Below are 20,790 nucleotides of genomic sequence, written 5' to 3'. Positions count from 1 at the left end.
TCAATGCCTTAGAGATAGGTTCAATTCATCTATAAGAATGATTCTGGATCAATTCCATTGAGAGTTTGTCAAATTTTATCGCGTTATTAATCGTGATGGTTACCAGTCCAAATTCGTAGATCAAAAATTTCAATGACATAGGGATAGGTTCAATTCATCTATAGGAATGATTCTGGATGAATTTCATTGCGAGTTTTTCAAAGTCGATCGCGCTTTTTATTCGCGATGGTTACCAGTCAAAATTCAATGAACAAACATTTCTGTCACTTTGAAGTGATTTTCTATTCATCCATTGGGACTGGGAGGGTAAATTTTCATTTTTGAATGTCAACGGCCATATCACGTAGAACGCACCTGGTCTCGTCAGCTCCCAGAAGTTAAGTTACGTCGAGTCACGTTAGTACTTGGAAGGGTGACCGCTTGGGAATACGGGATGTCGTTGGCGATGGATAGTTTGTTTTCAATAACAAATTTCTTGACATTTTTTTTCAATCACGATGGTTACCAGTCCAATTTCGTAGATGAAACATTTCAATGCCTTAGAGATAGGTTCAATTCATCTATAAGAATGATTCTGGATCAATTCCATTGAGAGTTTGTCAAATTTTATCGCGTTATTAATCGTGATGGTTACCAGTCCAAATTCGTAGATCAAAAATTTCAATGACATAGGGATAGGTTCAATTCATCTATAGGAATGATTCTGGATGAATTTCATTGCGAGTTTTTCAAAGTTGATCGCGCTTTTTATTCGCGATGGTTACCAGTCAAAATTCAATGAACAAACATTTCTGTCACTTTGAAGTGATTTTCTATTCATCCATTGGGACTGGGAGGGTAAATTTTCATTTTTGAATGTCAACGGCCATATCACGTAGAACGCACCTGGTCTCGTCAGCTCCCAGAAGTTAAGTTACGTCGAGTCACGTTAGTACTTGGAAGGGTGACCGCTTGGGAATACGGGATGTCGTTGGCGATGGATAGTTTGTTTTCAATAACAAATTTCTTGACATTTTTTTTCAATCACGATGGTTACCAGTCCAATTTCGTAGATGAAACATTTCAATGCCTTAGAGATAGGTTCAATTCATCTATAAGAATGATTCTGGATCAATTCCATTGAGAGTTTGTCAAATTTTATCGCGTTATTAATCGTGATGGTTACCAGTCCAAATTCGTAGATCAAAAATTTCAATGACATAGGGATAGGTTCAATTCATCTATAGGAATGATTCTGGATGAATTTCATTGCGAGTTTTTCAAAGTTGATCGCGCTTTTTATTCGCGATGGTTACCAGTCAAAATTCAATGAACAAACATTTCTGTCACTTTGAAGTGATTTTCTATTCATCCATTGGGAATGGGAGGGTAAATTTTCATTTTTGAATGTCAACGGCCATATCACGTAGAACGCACCTGGTCTCGTCAGCTCCCAGAAGTTAAGTTACGTCGAGTCCCGTTAGTACTTGGAAGGGTGACCGCTTGGGAATACGGGATGTCGTTGGCGATGAATAGCTTGTTTTCAATAAAAAATTTCTTGAAATTTTTTTTCAATAACGATGGTTACCAGTCCAATTTCGTAGATGAAACATTTCAATGCCTTAGAGATAGGTTCAATTCATCTATAAGAATGATTCTGGATCAATTCCATTGAGATTTTGTCAAATTTTATCGCGTTATTAATCGTGATGGTTACCAGTCCAAATTCGTAGATCAAAAATTTCAATGACATAGGGATAGGTTCAATTCATCTATAGGAATGATTCTGGATGAATTTCATTGCGAGTTTTTCAAAGTTGATCGCGCTTTTTATTCGCGATGGTTACCAGTCAAAATTCAATGAACAAACATTTCTGTCACTTTGAAGTGATTTTCTATTCATCCATTGGGAATGGGAGGGTAAATTTTCATTTTTGAATGTCAACGGCCATATCACGTAGAACGCACCTGGTCTCGTCTCCCAGAAGTTAAGTTACGTCGAGTCCCATTAGTACTTGGAAGGGTGACCGCTTGGGAATACGGGATGTCGTTGGCGATGAATAGCTTGTTTTCATTAAAAAATTTCTTGAAATTTTTTTTCAATAACGATGGTTACCAGTCCAATTTCGTAGATGAAACATTTCAATGCCTTAGAGATAGGTTCAATTCATCTATAAGAATGATTCTGGATCAATTCCATTGAGATTTTGTCAAATTTTATCGCGTTATTAATCGTGATGGTTACCAGTCCAAATTCGTAGATCAAAAATTTCAATGACATAGGGATAGGTTCAATTCATCTATAGGAATGATTCTGGATGAATTTCATTGCGAGTTTTTCAAAGTTGATCGCGCTTTTTATTCGCGATGGTTACCAGTCAAAATTCAATGAACAAACATTTCTGTCACTTTGAAGTGATTTTCTATTCATCCATTGGGAATGGGAGGGTAAATTTTCATTTTTGAATGTCAACGGCCATATCACGTAGAACGCACCTGGTCTCGTCTCCCAGAAGTTAAGTTACGTCGAGTCCCGTTAGTACTTGGAAGGGTGACCGCTTGGGAATACGGGATGTCGTTGGCGATGAATAGCTTGTTTTCATTAAAAAATTTCTTGAAATTTTTTTTCAATAACGATGGTTACCAGTCCAATTTCGTAGATGAAACATTTCAATGCCTTAGAGATAGGTTCAATTCATCTATAAGAATGATTCTGGATCAATTCCATTGAGATTTTGTCAAATTTTATCGCGTTTTTTAATCGCAATGGTTACCAGTCCAAATTCGTAGATCAAAAATTTCAATGACATAGGGATAGGTTCAATTCATCTATAGGAATGATTCTGGATGAATTTCATTGCGAGTTTTTCAAAGTTGATCGCGCTTTTTATTTGCGATGGTTACCAGTCCAAATTCAATGAACAAACATTTCTGTCACTTTGAAGTGATTTTCTATTCATCCATTGGGACTGGGAGGGTAAATTTTCATTTTTGAATGTCAACGGCCATATCACGTAGAACGCACCTGGTCTCGTCAGCTCCCAGAAGTTAAGTTACGTCGAGTCCCGTTAGTACTTGGAAGGGTGACCGCTTGGGAATACGGGATGTCGTTGGCGATGAATAGCTTGTTTTCAATAAAAAATTTCTTGAAATTTTTTTTCAATAACGATGGTTACCAGTCCAATTTCGTAGATGAAACATTTCAATGCCTTAGAGATAGGTTCAATTCATCTATAAGAATGATTCTGGATCAATTCCATTGAGATTTTGTCAAATTTTATCACGTTTTTTAATCGCAATGGTTACCAGTCCAAATTCGTAGATCAAAAATTTCAATGACATAGGGATAGGTTCAATTCATCTATAGGAATGATTCTGGATGAATTTCATTGCGAGTTTTTCAAAGTTGATCGCGCTTTTTATTCGCGATGGTTACCAGTCAAAATTCAATGAACAAACATTTCTGTCACTTTGAAGTGATTTTCTATTCATCCATTGGGAATGGGAGGGTAAATTTTCATTTTTGAATGTCAACGGCCATATCACGTAGAACGCACCTGGTCTCGTCAGCTCCCAGAAGTTAAGTTACGTCGAGTCCCGTTAGTACTTGGAAGGGTGACCGCTTGGGAATACGGGATGTCGTTGGCGATGAATAGCTTGTTTTCAATAAAAAATTTCTTGAAATTTTTTTTCAATAACGATGGTTACCAGTCCAATTTCGTAGATGAAACATTTCAATGCCTTAGAGATAGGTTCAATTCATCTATAAGAATGATTCTGGATCAATTCCATTGAGATTTTGTCAAATTTTATCGCGTTTTTTAATCGCAATGGTTACCAGTCCAAATTCGTAGATCAAAAATTTCAATGACATAGGGATAGGTTCAATTCATCTATAGGAATGATTCTGGATGAATTTCATTGCGAGTTTTTCAAAGTTGATCGCGCTTTTTATTTGCGATGGTTACCAGTCCAAATTCAATGAACAAACATTTCTGTCACTTTGAAGTGATTTTCTATTCATCCATTGGGACTGGGAGGGTAAATTTTCATTTTTGAATGTCAACGGCCATATCACGTAGAACGCACCTGGTCTCGTCAGCTCCCAGAAGTTAAGTTACGTCGAGTCCCGTTAGTACTTGGAAGGGTGACCGCTTGGGAATACGGGATGTCGTTGGCGATGAATAGCTTGTTTTCAATAAAAAATTTCTTGAAATTTTTTTTCAATAACGATGGTTACCAGTCCAATTTCGTAGATGAAACATTTCAATGCCTTAGAGATAGGTTCAATTCATCTATAAGAATGATTCTGGATCAATTCCATTGAGATTTTGTCAAATTTTATCGCGTTTTTTAATCGCAATGGTTACCAGTCCAAATTCGTAGATCAAAAATTTCAATGACATAGGGATAGGTTCAATTCATCTATAGGAATGATTATGGATGAATTTCATTGCGAGTTTTTCAAAGTTGATCGCGCTTTTTATTTGCGATGGTTACCAGTCCAAATTCAATGAACAAACATTTCTGTCACTTTGAAGTGATTTTCTATTCATCCATTGGGACTGGGAGGGTAAATTTTCATTTTTGAATGTCAACGGCCATATCACGTAGAACGCACCTGGTCTCGTCAGCTCCCAGAAGTTAAGTTACGTCGAGTCCCGTTAGTACTTGGAAGGGTGACCGCTTGGGAATACGGGATGTCGTTGGCGATGAATAGTTTGTTTTCAATAAAAAATTTCTTGAAATTTTTTTTCAATAACGATGGTTACCAGTCCAATTTCGTAGATGAAACATTTCAATGCCTTAGAGATAGGTTCAATTCATCTATAAGAATGATTCTGGATCAATTCCATTGAGAGTTTGTCAAATTTTATCGCGTTATTAATCGTGATGGTTACCAGTCCAAATTCGTAGATCAAAAATTTCAATGACATAGGGATAGGTTCAATTCATCTATAGGAATGATTCTGGATGAATTTCATTGCGAGTTTTTCAAAGTTGATCGCGCTTTTTATTCGCGATGGTTACCAGTCAAAATTCAATGAACAAACATTTCTGTCACTTTGAAGTGATTTTCTATTCATCCATTGGGACTGGGAGGGTAAATTTTCATTTTTGAATGTCAACGGCCATATCACGTAGAACGCACCTGGTCTCGTCAGCTCCCAGAAGTTAAGTTACGTCGAGTCACGTTAGTACTTGGAAGGGTGACCGCTTGGGAATACGGGATGTCGTTGGCGATGGATAGTTTGTTTTCAATAACAAATTTCTTGACATTTTTTTTCAATCACGATGGTTACCAGTCCAATTTCGTAGATGAAACATTTCAATGCCTTAGAGATAGGTTCAATTCATCTATAAGAATGATTCTGGATCAATTCCATTGAGAGTTTGTCAAATTTTATCGCGTTATTAATCGTGATGGTTACCAGTCCAAATTCGTAGATCAAAAATTTCAATGACATAGGGATAGGTTCAATTCATCTATAGGAATGATTCTGGATGAATTTCATTGCGAGTTTTTCAAAGTTGATCGCGCTTTTTATTCGCGATGGTTACCAGTCAAAATTCAATGAACAAACATTTCTGTCACTTTGAAGTGATTTTCTATTCATCCATTGGGAATGGGAGGGTAAATTTTCATTTTTGAATGTCTACGGCCATATCACGTAGAACGCACCTGGTCTCGTCAGCTCCCAGAAGTTAAGTTACGTCGAGTCCCGTTAGTACTTGGAAGGGTGACCGCTTGGGAATACGGGATGTCGTTGGCGATGAATAGCTTGTTTTCAATAAAAAATTTCTTGAAATTTTTTTTCAATAACGATGGTTACCAGTCCAATTTCGTAGATGAAACACTTCAATGCCTTAGAGATAGGTTCAATTCATCTATAAGAATGATTCTGGATCAATTCCATTGAGATTTTGTCAAATTTTATCGCGTTTTTTAATCGCAATGGTTACCAGTCCAAATTCGTAGATCAAAAATTTCAATGACATAGGGATAGGTTCAATTCATCTATAGGAATGATTCTGGATGAATTTCATTGCGAGTTTTTCAAAGTTGATCGCGCTTTTTATTTGCGATGGTTACCAGTCCAAATTCAATGAACAAACATTTCTGTCACTTTGAAGTGATTTTCTATTCATCCATTGGGACTGGGAGGGTAAATTTTCATTTTTGAATGTCAACGGCCATATCACGTAGAACGCACCTGGTCTCGTCAGCTCCCAGAAGTTAAGTTACGTCGAGTCCCGTTAGTACTTGGAAGGGTGACCGCTTGGGAATACGGGATATCGTTGGCGATGAATAGTTTGTTTTCAATAAAAAATTTCTTTAAATTTTTTTTCAATAACGATGGTTACCAGTCCAATTTCGTGGATGAAACATTTCAATGCCTTAGAGATAGGTTCAATTCATCTATAAGAATGATTCTGGATCAATTCCATTGAGAGTTTGTCAAATTTTATCGCGTTATTAATCGTGATGGTTACCAGTCCAAATTCGTAGATCAAAAATTTCAATGACATAGGGATAGGTTCAATTCATCTATAGGAATGATTCTGGATGAATTTCATTGCGAGTTTTTCAAAGTTGATCGCGCTTTTTATTCGCGATGGTTACCAGTCAAAATTCAATGAACAAACATTTCTGTCACTTTGAAGTGATTTTCTATTCATCCATTGGGACTGGGAGGGTAAATTTTCATTTTTGAATGTCAACGGCCATATCACGTAGAACGCACCTGGTCTCGTCAGCTCCCAGAAGTTAAGTTACGTCGAGTCACGTTAGTACTTGGAAGGGTGACCGCTTGGGAATACGGGATGTCGTTGGCGATGGATAGTTTGTTTTCAATAACAAATTTCTTGACATTTTTTTTCAATCACGATGGATACCAGTCCAATTTCGTAGATGAAACATTTCAATGCCTTAGAGATAGGTTCAATTCATCTATAAGAATGATTCTGGATCAATTCCATTGAGAGTTTGTCAAATTTTATCGCGTTATTAATCGTGATGGTTACCAGTCCAAATTCGTAGATCAAAAATTTCAATGACATAGGGATAGGTTCAATTCATCTATAGGAATGATTCTGGATGAATTTCATTGCGAGTTTTTCAAAGTTGATCGCGCTTTTTATTCGCGATGGTTACCAGTCAAAATTCAATGAACAAACATTTCTGTCACTTTGAAGTGATTTTCTATTCATCCATTGGGAATGGGAGGGTAAATTTTCATTTTTGAATGTCAACGGCCATATCACGTAGAACGCACCTGGTCTCGTCAGCTCCCAGAAGTTAAGTTACGTCGAGTCCCGTTAGTACTTGGAAGGGTGACCGCTTGGGAATACGGGATGTCGTTGGCGATGAATAGCTTGTTTTCAATAAAAAATTTCTTGAAATTTTTTTTCAATAACGATGGTTACCAGTCCAATTTCGTAGATGAAACATTTCAATGCCTTAGAGATAGGTTCAATTCATCTATAAGAATGATTCTGGATCAATTCCATTGAGATTTTGTCAAATTTTATCGCGTTTTTTAATCGCAATGGTTACCAGTCCAAATTCGTAGATCAAAAATTTCAATGACATAGGGATAGGTTCAATTCATCTATAGGAATGATTCTGGATGAATTTCATTGCGAGTTTTTCAAAGTTGATCGCGCTTTTTATTTGCGATGGTTACCAGTCCAAATTCAATGAACAAACATTTCTGTCACTTTGAAGTGATTTTCTATTCATCCATTGGGACTGGGAGGGTAAATTTTCATTTTTGAATGTCAACGGCCATATCACGTAGAACGCACCTGGTCTCGTCAGCTCCCAGAAGTTAAGTTACGTCGAGTCCCGTTAGTACTTGGAAGGGTGACCGCTTGGGAATACGGGATGTCGTTGGCGATGAATAGCTTGTTTTCAATAAAAAATTTCTTGAAATTTTTTTTCAATAACGATGGTTACCAGTCCAATTTCGTAGATGAAACATTTCAATGCCTTAGAGATAGGTTCAATTCATCTATAAGAATGATTCTGGATCAATTCCATTGAGATTTTGTCAAATTTTATCGCGTTTTTTAATCGCAATGGTTACCAGTCCAAATTCGTAGATCAAAAATTTCAATGACATAGGGATAGGTTCAATTCATCTATAGGAATGATTCTGGATGAATTTCATTGCGAGTTTTTCAAAGTTGATCGCGCTTTTTATTTGCGATGGTTACCAGTCCAAATTCAATGAACAAACATTTCTGTCACTTTGAAGTGATTTTCTATTCATCCATTGGGACTGGGAGGGTAAATTTTCATTTTTGAATGTCAACGGCCATATCACGTAGAACGCACCTGGTCTCGTCAGCTCCCAGAAGTTAAGTTACGTCGAGTCCCGTTAGTACTTGGAAGGGTGACCGCTTGGGAATACGGGATGTCGTTGGCGATGAATAGTTTGTTTTCAATAAAAAATTTCTTGACATTTTTTTTCAATAACGATGGTTACCAGTCCAATTTCGTAGATGAAACATTTCAATGCCTTAGAGATAGGTTCAATTCATCTATAAGAATGATTCTGGATCAATTCCATTGAGAGTTTGTCAAATTTTATCGCGTTATTAATCGTGATGGTTACCAGTCCAAATTCGTAGATCAAAAATTTCAATGACATAGGGATAGGTTCAATTCATCTATAGGAATGATTCTGGATGAATTTCATTGCGAGTTTTTCAAAGTTGATCGCGCTTTTTATTTGCGATGGTTACCAGTCCAAATTCAATGAACAAACATTTCTGTCACTTTGAAGTGATTTTCTATTCATCCATTGGGACTGGGAGGGTAATTTTTCATATTTGAATGTCAACGGCCATATCACGTAGAACGCACCTGGTCTCGTCAGCTCCCAGAAGTTAAGTTACGTCGAGTCCCGTTAGTACTTGGAAGGGTGACCGCTTGGGAATACGGGATGTCGAATAGTTTGTTTTCAATAAAAAATTTCTTGAAATTTTTTTTCAATAACGATGGTTACCAGTCCAATTTCGTAGATGAAACATTTCAATGCCTTAGAGATAGGTTCAATTCATCTATAAGAATGATTCTGGATCAATTCCATTGAGAGTTTGTCAAATTTTATCGCGTTATTAATCGTGATGGTTACCAGTCCAAATTCGTAGATCAAAAATTTCAATGACATAGGGATAGGTTCAATTCATCTATAGGAATGATTCTGGATGAATTTCATTGCGAGTTTTTCAAAGTTGATCGCGCTTTTTATTCGCGATGGTTACCAGTCAAAATTCAATGAACAAACATTTCTGTCACTTTGAAGTGATTTTCTATTCATCCATTGGGAATGGGAGGGTAAATTTTCATTTTTGAATGTCAACGGCCATATCACGTAGAACGCACCTGGTCTCGTCAGCTCCCAGAAGTTAAGTTACGTCGAGTCCCGTTAGTACTTGGAAGGGTGACCGCTTGGGAATACGGGATGTCGTTGGCGATGAATAGTTTGTTTTCAATAAAAAATTTCTTGAAATTTTTTTTCAATAACGATGGTTACCAGTCCAATTTCGTAGATGAAACATTTCAATGCCTTAGAGATAGGTTCAATTCATCTATAAGAATGATTCTGGATCAATTCCATTGAGAGTTTGTCAAATTTTATCGCGTTTTTTAATCGTGATGGTTACCAGTCCAAATTCGTAGATCAAAAATTTCAATGACATAGGGATAGGTTCAATTCATCTATAGGAATGATTCTGGATGAATTTCATTGCGAGTTTTTCAAAGTTGATCGCGCTTTTTATTCGCGATGGTTACCAGTCCAAATTCAATGAACAAACATTTCTGTCACTTTGAAGTGATTTTCTATTCATCCATTGGGACTGGGAGGGTAAATTTTCATTTTTGAATGTCAACGGCCATATCACGTAGAACGCACCTGGTCTCGTCAGCTCCCAGAAGTTAAGTTACGTCGAGTCCCGTTAGTACTTGGAAGGGTGACCGCTTGGGAATACGGGATGTCGTTGGCGATGAATAGTTTGTTTTCAATAAAAAATTTCTTGACATTTTTTTTCAATAACGATGGTTACCAGTCCAATTTCGTAGATGAAACATTTCAATGCCTTAGAGATAGGTTCAATTCATCTATAAGAATGATTCTGGATCAATTCCATTGAGAGTTTGTCAAATTTTATCGCGTTATTAATCGTGATGGTTACCAGTCCAAATTCGTAGATCAAAAATTTCAATGACATAGGGATAGGTTCAATTCATCTATAGGAATGATTCTGGATGAATTTCATTGCGAGTTTTTCAAAGTTGATCGCGCTTTTTATTCGCGATGGTTACCAGTCAAAATTCAATGAACAAACATTTCTGTCACTTTGAAGTGATTTTCTATTCATCCATTGGGAATGGGAGGGTAAATTTTCATTTTTGAATGTCAACGGCCATATCACGTAGAACGCACCTGGTCTCGTCAGCTCCCAGAAGTTAAGTTACGTCGAGTCCCGTTAGTACTTGGAAGGGTGACCGCTTGGGAATACGGGATGTCGTTGGCGATGAATAGCTTGTTTTCAATAAAAAATTTCTTGAAATTTTTTTTCAATAACGATGGTTACCAGTCCAATTTCGTAGATGAAACACTTCAATGCCTTAGAGATAGGTTCAATTCATCTATAAGAATGATTCTGGATCAATTCCATTGAGATTTTGTCAAATTTTATCGCGTTTTTTAATCGCAATGGTTACCAGTCCAAATTCGTAGATCAAAAATTTCAATGACATAGGGATAGGTTCAATTCATCTATAGGAATGATTCTGGATGAATTTCATTGCGAGTTTTTCAAAGTTGATCGCGCTTTTTATTTGCGATGGTTACCAGTCCAAATTCAATGAACAAACATTTCTGTCACTTTGAAGTGATTTTCTATTCATCCATTGGGACTGGGAGGGTAAATTTTCATTTTTGAATGTCAACGGCCATATCACGTAGAACGCACCTGGTCTCGTCAGCTCCCAGAAGTTAAGTTACGTCGAGTCCCGTTAGTACTTGGAAGGGTGACCGCTTGGGAATACGGGATGTCGTTGGCGATGAATAGCTTGTTTTCAATAAAAAATTTCTTGAAATTTTTTTTCAATAACGATGGTTACCAGTCCAATTTCGTAGATGAAACATTTCAATGCCTTAGAGATAGGTTCAATTCATCTATAAGAATGATTCTGGATCAATTCCATTGAGATTTTGTCAAATTTTATCGCGTTTTTTAATCGCAATGGTTACCAGTCCAAATTCGTAGATCAAAAATTTCAATGACATAGGGATAGGTTCAATTCATCTATAGGAATGATTCTGGATGAATTTCATTGCGAGTTTTTCAAAGTTGATCGCGCTTTTTATTTGCGATGGTTACCAGTCCAAATTCAATGAACAAACATTTCTGTCACTTTGAAGTGATTTTCTATTCATCCATTGGGACTGGGAGGGTAAATTTTCATTTTTGAATGTCAACGGCCATATCACGTAGAACGCACCTGGTCTCGTCAGCTCCCAGAAGTTAAGTTACGTCGAGTCCCGTTAGTACTTGGAAGGGTGACCGCTTGGGAATCCGGGATGTCGTTGGCGATGAATAGTTTGTTTTCAATAAAAAATTTCTTGACATTTTTTTTCAATAACGATGGTTACCAGTCCAATTTCGTAGATGAAACATTTCAATGCCTTAGAGATAGGTTCAATTCATCTATAAGAATGATTCTGGATCAATTCCATTGAGAGTTTGTCAAATTTTATCGCGTTATTAATCGTGATGGTTACCAGTCCAAATTCGTAGATCAAAAATTTCAATGACATAGGGATAGGTTCAATTCATCTATAGGAATGATTCTGGATGAATTTCATTGCGAGTTTTTCAAAGTTGATCGCGCTTTTTATTTGCGATGGTTACCAGTCCAAATTCAATGAACAAACATTTCTGTCACTTTGAAGTGATTTTCTATTCATCCATTGGGACTGGGAGGGTAAATTTTCATTTTTGAATGTCAACGGCCATATCACGTAGAACGCACCTGGTCTCGTCAGCTCCCAGAAGTTAAGTTACGTCGAGTCCCGTTAGTACTTGGAAGGGTGACCGCTTGGGAATACGGGATGTCGTTGGCGATGAATAGCTTGTTTTCAATAAAAAATTTCTTGAAATTTTTTTTCAATAACGATGGTTACCAGTCCAATTTCGTAGATGAAACATTTCAATGCCTTAGAGATAGGTTCAATTCATCTATAAGAATGATTCTGGATCAATTCCATTGAGATTTTGTCAAATTTTATCGCGTTTTTTAATCGCAATGGTTACCAGTCCAAATTCGTAGATCAAAAATTTCAATGACATAGGGATAGGTTCAATTCATCTATAGGAATGATTCTGGATGAATTTCATTGCGAGTTTTTCAAAGTTGATCGCGCTTTTTATTTGCGATGGTTACCAGTCCAAATTCAATGAACAAACATTTCTGTCACTTTGAAGTGATTTTCTATTCATCCATTGGGACTGGGAGGGTAAATTTTCATTTTTGAATGTCAACGGCCATATCACGTAGAACGCACCTGGTCTCGTCAGCTCCCAGAAGTTAAGTTACGTCGAGTCCCGTTAGTACTTGGAAGGGTGACCGCTTGGGAATCCGGGATGTCGTTGGCGATGAATAGTTTGTTTTCAATAAAAAATTTCTTGACATTTTTTTTCAATAACGATGGTTACCAGTCCAATTTCGTAGATGAAACATTTCAATGCCTTAGAGATAGGTTCAATTCATCTATAAGAATGATTCTGGATCAATTCCATTGAGAGTTTGTCAAATTTTATCGCGTTATTAATCGCAATGGTTACCAGTCCAAATTCGTAGATCAAAAATTTCAATGACATAGGGATAGGTTCAATTCATCTATAGGAATGATTCTGGATGAATTTCATTGCGAGTTTTTCAAAGTTGATCGCGCTTTTTATTTGCGATGGTTACCAGTCCAAATTCAATGAACAAACATTTCTGTCACTTTGAAGTGATTTTCTATTCATCCATTGGGACTGGGAGGGTAATTTTTCATATTTGAATGTCAACGGCCATATCACGTAGAACGCACCTGGTCTCGTCAGCTCCCAGAAGTTAAGTTACGTCGAGTCCCGTTAGTACTTGGAAGGGTGACCGCTTGGGAATACGGGATGTCGAATAGTTTGTTTTCAATAAAAAATTTCTTGAAATTTTTTTTCAATAACGATGGTTACCAGTCCAATTTCGTAGATGAAACATTTCAATGCCTTAGAGATAGGTTCAATTCATCTATAAGAATGATTCTGGATCAATTCCATTGAGAGTTTGTCAAATTTTATCGCGTTATTAATCGTGATGGTTACCAGTCCAAATTCGTAGATCAAAAATTTCAATGACATAGGGATAGGTTCAATTCATCTATAGGAATGATTCTGGATGAATTTCATTGCGAGTTTTTCAAAGTTGATCGCGCTTTTTATTCGCGATGGTTACCAGTCAAAATTCAATGAACAAACATTTCTGTCACTTTGAAGTGATTTTCTATTCATCCATTGGGAATGGGAGGGTAAATTTTCATTTTTGAATGTCAACGGCCATATCACGTAGAACGCACCTGGTCTCGTCAGCTCCCAGAAGTTAAGTTACGTCGAGTCCCGTTAGTACTTGGAAGGGTGACCGCTTGGGAATCCGGGATGTCGTTGGCGATGAATAGTTTGTTTTCAATAAAAAATTTCTTGACATTTTTTTTCAATAACGATGGTTACCAGTCCAATTTCGTAGATGAAACATTTCAATGCCTTAGAGATAGGTTCAATTCATCTATAAGAATGATTCTGGATCAATTCCATTGAGAGTTTGTCAAATTTTATCGCGTTTTTTAATCGTGATGGTTACCAGTCCAAATTCGTAGATCAAAAATTTCAATGACATAGGGATAGGTTCAATTCATCTATAGGAATGATTCTGGATGAATTTCATTGCGAGTTTTTCAAAGTTGATCGCGCTTTTTATTCGCGATGGTTACCAGTCCAAATTCAATGAACAAACATTTCTGTCACTTTGAAGTGATTTTCTATTCATCCATTGGGACTGGGAGGGTAAATTTTCATTTTTGAATGTCAACGGCCATATCACGTAGAACGCACCTGGTCTCGTCAGCTCCCAGAAGTTAAGTTACGTCGAGTTCCGTTAGTACTTGGAAGGGTGACCGCTTGGGAATACGGGATGTCGTTGGCGATGGATAGTTTGTTTTCAATAACAAATTTCTTGACATTTTTTTTTCAATCACGATGGTTACCAGTCCAATTTCGTAGATGAAACATTTCAATGCCTTAGAGATAGGTTCAATTCATCTATAAGAATGATTCTGGATCAATTCCATTGAGAGTTTGTCAAATTTTATCGCGTTATTAATCGTGATGGTTACCAGTCCAAATTCGTAGATCAAAAATTTCAATGACATAGGGATAGGTTCAATTCATCTATAGGAATGATTCTGGATGAATTTCATTGCGAGTTTTTCAAAGTTGATCGCGCTTTTTATTCGCGATGGTTACCAGTCAAAATTCAATGAACAAACATTTCTGTCACTTTGAAGTGATTTTCTATTCATCCATTGGGAATGGGAGGGTAAATTTTCATTTTTGAATGTCAACGGCCATATCACGTAGAACGCACCTGGTCTCGTCAGCTCCCAGAAGTTAAGTTACGTCGAGTCCCGTTAGTACTTGGAAGGGTGACCGCTTGGGAATACGGGATGTCGTTGGCGATGAATAGTTTGTTTTCAATAAAAAATTTCTTGAAATTTTTTTTCAATAACGATGGTTACCAGTCCAATTTCGTAGATGAAACATTTCAATGCCTTAGAGATAGGTTCAATTCATCTATAAGAATGATTCTGGATCAATTCCATTGAGAGTTTGTCAAATTTTATCGCGTTTTTTAATCGTGATGGTTACCAGTCCAAATTCGTAGATCAAAAATTTCAATGACATAGGGATAGGTTCAATTCATCTATAGGAATGATTCTGGATGAATTTCATTGCGAGTTTTTCAAAGTTGATCGCGCTTTTTATTCGCGATGGTTACCAGTCCAAATTCAATGAACAAACATTTCTGTCACTTTGAAGTGATTTTCTATTCATCCATTGGGACTGGGAGGGTAAATTTTCATTTTTGAATGTCAACGGCCATATCACGTAGAACGCACCTGGTCTCGTCAGCTCCCAGAAGTTAAGTTACGTCGAGTTCCGTTAGTACTTGGAAGGGTGACCGCTTGGGAATACGGGATGTCGTTGGCGATGGATAGTTTGTTTTCAATAACAAATTTCTTGACATTTTTTTTTCAATCACGATGGTTACCAGTCCAATTTCGTAGATGAAACATTTCAATGCCTTAGAGATAGGTTCAATTCATCTATAAGAATGATTCTGGATCAATTCCATTGAGAGTTTGTCAAATTTTATCGCGTTATTAATCGTGATGGTTACCAGTCCAAATTCGTAGATCAAAAATTTCAATGACATAGGGATAGGTTCAATTCATCTATAGGAATGATTCTGGATGAATTTCATTGCGAGTTTTTCAAAGTTGATCGCGCTTTTTATTCGCGATGGTTACCAGTCAAAATTCAATGAACAAACATTTCTGTCACTTTGAAGTGATTTTCTATTCATCCATTGGGAATGGGAGGGTAAATTTTCATTTTTGAATGTCAACGGCCATATCACGTAGAACGCACCTGGTCTCGTCAGCTCCCAGAAGTTAAGTTACGTCGAGTCCCGTTAGTACTTGGAAGGGTGACCGCTTGGGAATACGGGATGTCGTTGGCGATGAATAGTTTGTTTTCAATAAAAAATTTCTTGAAATTTTTTTTCAATAACGATGGTTACCAGTCCAATTTCGTAGATGAAACATTTCAATGCCTTAGAGATAGGTTCAATTCATCTATAAGAATGATTCTGGATCAATTCCATTGAGAGTTTGTCAAATTTTATCGCGTTTTTTAATCGTGATGGTTACCAGTCCAAATTCGTAGATCAAAAATTTCAATGACATAGGGATAGGTTCAATTCATCTATAGGAATGATTCTGGATGAATTTCATTGCGAGTTTTTCAAAGTTGATCGCGCTTTTTATTCGCGATGGTTACCAGTCCAAATTCAATGAACAAACATTTCTGTCACTTTGAAGTGATTTTCTATTCATCCATTGGGACTGGGAGGGTAAATTTTCATTTTTGAATGTCAACGGCAATATCACGTAGAACGCACCTGGTCTCGTCAGCTCCCAGAAGTTAAGTTACGTCGAGTTCCGTTAGTACTTGGAAGGGTGACCGCTTGGGAATACGGGATGTCGTTGGCGATGGATAGTTTGTTTTCAATAACAAATTTCTTGGCATTTTTTTTTCAATCACGATGGTTACCAGTCCAATTTCGTAGATGAAACATTTCAATGCCTTAGAGATAGGTTCAATTCATCTATAAGAATGATTCTGGATCAATTCCATTGAGAGTTTGTCAAATTTTATCGCGTTATTAATCGTGATGGTTACCAGTCCAAATTCGTAGATCAAAAATTTCAATGACATAGGGATAGGTTCAATTCATCTATAGGAATGATTCTGGATGAATTTCATTGCGAGTTTTTCAAAGTTGATCGCGCTTTTTATTCGCGATGGTTACCAGTCAAAATTCAATGAACAAACATTTCTGTCACTTTGAAGTGATTTTCTATTCATCCATTGGGAATGGGAGGGTAAATTTTCATTTTTGAATGTCAACGGCCATATCACGTAGAACGCACCTGGTCTCGTCAGCTCCCAGAAGTTAAGTTACGTCGAGTTCCGTTAGTACTTGGAAGGGTGACCGCTTGGGAATACGGGATGTCGTTGGCGATGGATAGTTTGTTTTCAATAACAAATTTCTTGGCATTTTTTTTTCAATCACGATGGTTACCAGTCCAATTTCGTAGATGAAACATTTCAATGCCTTAGAGATAGGTTCAATTCATCTATAAGAATGATTCTGGATCAATTCCATTGAGAGTTTGTCAAATTTTATCGCGTTATTAATCGTGATGGTTACCAGTCCAAATTCGTAGATCAAAAATTTCAATGACATAGGGATAGGTTCAATTCATCTATAGGAATGATTCTGGATGAATTTCATTGCGAGTTTTTCAAAGTTGATCGCGCTTTTTATTTGCGATGGTTACCAGTCAAAATTCAATGAACAAACATTTCTGTCACTTTGAAGTGATTTTCTATTCATCCATTGGGAATGGGAGGGTAAATTTTCATTTTTGAATGTCAACGGCCATATCACGTAGAACGCACCTGGTCTCGTCAGCTCCCAGAAGTTAAGTTACGTCGAGTCCCGTTAGTACTTGGAAGGGTGACCGCTTGGGAATACGGGATGTCGTTGGCGATGAATAGTTTGTTCGTAGAACGTAGAACGCACCTGGTCTCGTCAGCTCCCAGAAGTTAAGTTACGTCGAGTTCCGTTAGTACTTGGAAGGGTGACCGCTTGGGAATACGGGATGTCGTTGGCGATGGATAGTTTGTTTTCAATAACAAATTTCTTGACATTTTTTTTTCAATCACGATGGTTACCAGTCCAATTTCGTAGATGAAACATTTCAATGCCTTAGAGATAGGTTCAATTCATCTATAAGAATGATTCTGGATCAATTCCATTGAGAGTTTGTCAAATTTTATCGCGTTATTAATCGTGATGGTTACCAGTCCAAATTCGTAGATCAAAAATTTCAATGACATAGGGATAGGTTCAATTCATCTATAGGAATGATTCTGGATGAATTTCATTGCGAGTTTTTCAAAGTTGATCGCGCTTTTTATTCGCGATGGTTACCAGTCAAAATTCAATGAACAAACATTTCTGTCACTTTGAAGTGATTTTCTATTCATCCATTGGGAATGGGAGGGTAAATTTTCATTTTTGAATGTCAACGGCCATATCACGTAGAACGCACCTGGTCTCGTCAGCTCCCAGAAGTTAAGTTACGTCGAGTCCCGTTAGTACTTGGAAGGGTGACCGCTTGGGAATACGGGATGTCGTTGGCGATGAATAGTTTGTTTTCAATAAAAAATTTCTTGAAATTTTTTTTCAATAACGATGGTTACCAGTCCAATTTCGTAGATGAAACATTTCAATGCCTTAGAGATAGGTTCAATTCATCTATAAGAATGATTCTGGATCAATTCCATTGAGAGTTTGTCAAATTTTATCGCGTTATTAATCGTGATGGTTACCAGTCCAAATTCGTAGATCAAAAATTTCAATGACATAGGGATAGTTTCAATTCATCTATAGGAATGATTCTGGATGAATTTCATTGCGAGTTTTTCAAAGTTTATCGCGCTTTTTATTCGCGATGGTTACCAGTCCAAATTCAATGAACAAACATTTCTGTCACTTTGAAGTGATTTTCTATTCATCCATTGGGACTGGGAGGGTAAATTTTCATTTTTGAATGTCAACGGCCATATCACGTAGAACGCAACTGGTCTCGTCAGCTCCCAGAAGTTAAGTTACGTCGAGTCCCGTTAGTACTTGGAAGGGTGACCGCTTGGGAATACGGGATGTCGTTGGCGATGGATAGTTTGTTTTCAATAACAAATTTCTTGACATTTTTTTTCAATCACGATGGTTACCAGTCCAATTTCGTAGATGAAACATTTCAATGCCTTAGAGATAGGTTCAATTCATCTATAAGAATTATTCTGGATCAATTCCATTGAGAGTTTGTCAAATTTTATCGCGTTATTAATCGTGATGGTTACCAGTCCAAATTCGTAGATCAAAAATTTCAATGACATAGGGATAGGTTCAATTCATCTATAGGAATGATTCTGGATGAATTTCATTGCGAGTTTTTCAAAGTTGATCGCGCTTTTTATTCGCGATGGTTACCAGTCCAAATTCAATGAACAAACATTTTTGTCACTTTGAAGTGATTTTCTATTCATCCATTGGGAATGGGAGGGTAAATTTTCATTTTTGAATGTCAACGGCCATATCACGTAGAACGCACCTGGTCTCGTCAGCTCCCAGAAGTTAAGTTACGTCGAGTCCCGTTAGTACTTGGAAGGGTGACCGCTTGGGAATACGGGATGTCGTTGGCGATGAATAGTTTGTTTTCAATAAAAAATTTCTTGAAATTTTTTTTCAATAACGATGGTTACCAGTCCAATTTCGTAGATGAAACATTTCAATGCCTTAGAGATAGGTTCAATTCATCTATAAGAATGATTCTGGATCAATTCCATTGAGAGTTTGTCAAATTTTATCGCGTTTTTTAATCGTGATGGTTACCAGTCCAAATTCGTAGATCAAAAATTTCAATGACATAGGGATAGGTTCAATTCATCTATAGGAATGATTCTGGATGAATTTCATTGCGAGTTTTTCAAAGTTGATCGCGCTTTTTATTCGCGATGGTTACCAGTCCAAATTCAATGAACAAACATTTCTGTCACTTTGAAGTGATTTTCTATTCATCCATTGGGACTGGGAGGGTAAATTTTCATTTTTGAATGTCAACGGCCATATCACGTAGAACGCACCTGGTCTCGTCAGCTCCCACAAGTTAAGTTACGTCGAGTTCCGTTAGTACTTGGAAGGGTGACCGCTTGGGAATACGGGATGTCGTTGGCGATGGATAGTTTGTTTTCAATAACAAATTTCTTGACATTTTTTTTCAATCACGATGGTTACCAGTCCAATTTCGTAGATGAAACATTTCAATGCCTTAGAGATAGGTTCAATTCATCTATAAGAATGATTCTGGATCAATTCCATTGAGAGTTTGTCAAATTTTATCGCGTTATTAATCGTGATGGTTACCAGTCCAAATTCGTAGATCAAAAATTTCAATGACATAGGGATAGGTTCAATTCATCTATAGGAATGATTCTGGATGAATTTCATTGCGAGTTTTTCAAAGTTGATCGCGCTTTTTATTCGCGATGGTTACCAGTCCAAATTCAATGAACAAACATTTCTGTCACTTTGAAGTGATTTTCTATTCATCCATTGGGATTGGGAGGGTAAATTTTCATTTTTGAATGTCAACGGCCATATCACGTAGAACGCACCTGGTCTCGTCAGCTCCCAGAAGTTAAGTTACGTCGAGTTCCGTTAGTACTTGGAAGGGTGACCGCTTGGGAATACGGGATGTCGTTGGCGATGGATAGTTTGTTTTCAATAACAAATTTCTTGACATTTTTTTTCAATCACGATGGTTACCAGTCCAATTTCGTAGATGAAACATTTCAATGCCTTAGAGATAGGTTCAATTCATCTATAAGAATGATTCTGGATCAATTCCATTGAGAGTTTGTCAAATTTTATCGCGTTTTTTAATCGTGATGGTTACCAGTCCAAATTCGTAGATCAAAAATTTCAATGACATAGGGATAGGTTCAATTCATCTATAGGAATGATTCTGGATGAATTTCATTGCGAGTTTTTCAAAGTTGATCGCGCTTTTTATTCGCGATGGTTACCAGTCCAAATTCAATGAACAAACATTTCTGTCACTTTGAAGTGATTTTCTATTCATCCATTGGGACTGGGAGGGTAAATTTTCATTTTTGAATGTCAACGGCCATATCACGTAGAACGCACCTGGTCTCGTCAGCTCCCAGAAGTTAAGTTACGTCGAGTTCCGTTAGTACTTGGAAGGGTGACCGCTTGGGAATACGGGATGTCGTTGGCGATGGATAGTTTGTTTTCAATAACAAATTTCTTGGCATTTTTTTTTC

The 20,790-nt window shown here is 37.1% G+C and overlaps 4 non-coding genes and 35 pseudogenes across 4 annotated transcripts; all 39 read left to right on the top strand.

Annotated features, from left to right (window-relative positions):
- The first annotated feature begins 326 nt into the window (after positions 1-326).
- Positions 327-445, top strand: LOC124318576. The gene has a single exon (XR_006912417.1). It is a non-coding gene; the product is annotated as a 5S ribosomal RNA (ribosomal RNA).
- A 412-nt stretch (positions 446-857) lies between these two features.
- Positions 858-976, top strand: LOC124318462. The gene has a single exon (XR_006912415.1). It is a non-coding gene; the product is annotated as a 5S ribosomal RNA (ribosomal RNA).
- A 412-nt stretch (positions 977-1,388) lies between these two features.
- Positions 1,389-1,507, top strand: LOC124318526 (annotated as a pseudogene).
- A 412-nt stretch (positions 1,508-1,919) lies between these two features.
- LOC124318250 lies at positions 1,920-2,035 on the top strand (annotated as a pseudogene).
- A 412-nt stretch (positions 2,036-2,447) lies between these two features.
- LOC124318249 lies at positions 2,448-2,563 on the top strand (annotated as a pseudogene).
- Positions 2,564-2,976: 413 nt separating this feature from the next.
- Positions 2,977-3,095, top strand: LOC124318525 (annotated as a pseudogene).
- A 413-nt stretch (positions 3,096-3,508) lies between these two features.
- LOC124318523 lies at positions 3,509-3,627 on the top strand (annotated as a pseudogene).
- A 413-nt stretch (positions 3,628-4,040) lies between these two features.
- Positions 4,041-4,159, top strand: LOC124318522 (annotated as a pseudogene).
- A 413-nt stretch (positions 4,160-4,572) lies between these two features.
- LOC124318521 lies at positions 4,573-4,691 on the top strand (annotated as a pseudogene).
- Positions 4,692-5,103: 412 nt separating this feature from the next.
- LOC124318344 lies at positions 5,104-5,222 on the top strand. Its single transcript, XR_006912412.1, has one exon. It is a non-coding gene; the product is annotated as a 5S ribosomal RNA (ribosomal RNA).
- A 412-nt stretch (positions 5,223-5,634) lies between these two features.
- On the top strand, positions 5,635-5,753 carry LOC124318742 (annotated as a pseudogene).
- A 413-nt stretch (positions 5,754-6,166) lies between these two features.
- LOC124318116 lies at positions 6,167-6,285 on the top strand (annotated as a pseudogene).
- Positions 6,286-6,697: 412 nt separating this feature from the next.
- Positions 6,698-6,816, top strand: LOC124317932. The gene has a single exon (XR_006912399.1). It is a non-coding gene; the product is annotated as a 5S ribosomal RNA (ribosomal RNA).
- Positions 6,817-7,228: 412 nt separating this feature from the next.
- On the top strand, positions 7,229-7,347 carry LOC124318520 (annotated as a pseudogene).
- Positions 7,348-7,760: 413 nt separating this feature from the next.
- Positions 7,761-7,879, top strand: LOC124318519 (annotated as a pseudogene).
- A 413-nt stretch (positions 7,880-8,292) lies between these two features.
- LOC124318518 lies at positions 8,293-8,411 on the top strand (annotated as a pseudogene).
- A 412-nt stretch (positions 8,412-8,823) lies between these two features.
- Positions 8,824-8,942, top strand: LOC124318248 (annotated as a pseudogene).
- Positions 8,943-9,345: 403 nt separating this feature from the next.
- On the top strand, positions 9,346-9,464 carry LOC124318517 (annotated as a pseudogene).
- Positions 9,465-9,877: 413 nt separating this feature from the next.
- Positions 9,878-9,996, top strand: LOC124318516 (annotated as a pseudogene).
- Positions 9,997-10,408: 412 nt separating this feature from the next.
- Positions 10,409-10,527, top strand: LOC124318515 (annotated as a pseudogene).
- Positions 10,528-10,940: 413 nt separating this feature from the next.
- On the top strand, positions 10,941-11,059 carry LOC124318514 (annotated as a pseudogene).
- Positions 11,060-11,472: 413 nt separating this feature from the next.
- Positions 11,473-11,591, top strand: LOC124318703 (annotated as a pseudogene).
- A 412-nt stretch (positions 11,592-12,003) lies between these two features.
- On the top strand, positions 12,004-12,122 carry LOC124318512 (annotated as a pseudogene).
- Positions 12,123-12,535: 413 nt separating this feature from the next.
- On the top strand, positions 12,536-12,654 carry LOC124318701 (annotated as a pseudogene).
- A 412-nt stretch (positions 12,655-13,066) lies between these two features.
- Positions 13,067-13,185, top strand: LOC124318247 (annotated as a pseudogene).
- Positions 13,186-13,588: 403 nt separating this feature from the next.
- On the top strand, positions 13,589-13,707 carry LOC124318699 (annotated as a pseudogene).
- A 413-nt stretch (positions 13,708-14,120) lies between these two features.
- On the top strand, positions 14,121-14,239 carry LOC124318028 (annotated as a pseudogene).
- Positions 14,240-14,652: 413 nt separating this feature from the next.
- Positions 14,653-14,771, top strand: LOC124318511 (annotated as a pseudogene).
- A 413-nt stretch (positions 14,772-15,184) lies between these two features.
- Positions 15,185-15,303, top strand: LOC124318027 (annotated as a pseudogene).
- Positions 15,304-15,716: 413 nt separating this feature from the next.
- On the top strand, positions 15,717-15,835 carry LOC124318510 (annotated as a pseudogene).
- Positions 15,836-16,248: 413 nt separating this feature from the next.
- Positions 16,249-16,367, top strand: LOC124318188 (annotated as a pseudogene).
- A 413-nt stretch (positions 16,368-16,780) lies between these two features.
- Positions 16,781-16,899, top strand: LOC124318026 (annotated as a pseudogene).
- A 413-nt stretch (positions 16,900-17,312) lies between these two features.
- Positions 17,313-17,431, top strand: LOC124318509 (annotated as a pseudogene).
- A 537-nt stretch (positions 17,432-17,968) lies between these two features.
- LOC124318508 lies at positions 17,969-18,087 on the top strand (annotated as a pseudogene).
- Positions 18,088-18,499: 412 nt separating this feature from the next.
- On the top strand, positions 18,500-18,618 carry LOC124318179 (annotated as a pseudogene).
- A 412-nt stretch (positions 18,619-19,030) lies between these two features.
- On the top strand, positions 19,031-19,149 carry LOC124318507 (annotated as a pseudogene).
- A 413-nt stretch (positions 19,150-19,562) lies between these two features.
- On the top strand, positions 19,563-19,681 carry LOC124318239 (annotated as a pseudogene).
- A 412-nt stretch (positions 19,682-20,093) lies between these two features.
- LOC124318025 lies at positions 20,094-20,212 on the top strand (annotated as a pseudogene).
- Positions 20,213-20,625: 413 nt separating this feature from the next.
- On the top strand, positions 20,626-20,744 carry LOC124318024 (annotated as a pseudogene).
- The last annotated feature ends 46 nt before the right edge of the window (positions 20,745-20,790 follow it).

The sequence above is a fragment of the Daphnia pulicaria genome, unplaced genomic scaffold (genome assembly GCF_021234035.1).
Source record: "Daphnia pulicaria isolate SC F1-1A unplaced genomic scaffold, SC_F0-13Bv2 h1tg000068l, whole genome shotgun sequence".
NCBI classification, from domain to species: Eukaryota; Metazoa; Arthropoda; class Branchiopoda; order Diplostraca; family Daphniidae; genus Daphnia; species Daphnia pulicaria.
The sequence above is the reverse complement of the archived record's forward strand: the minus strand, read 5'-3'. Positions and strand labels throughout refer to the sequence as shown.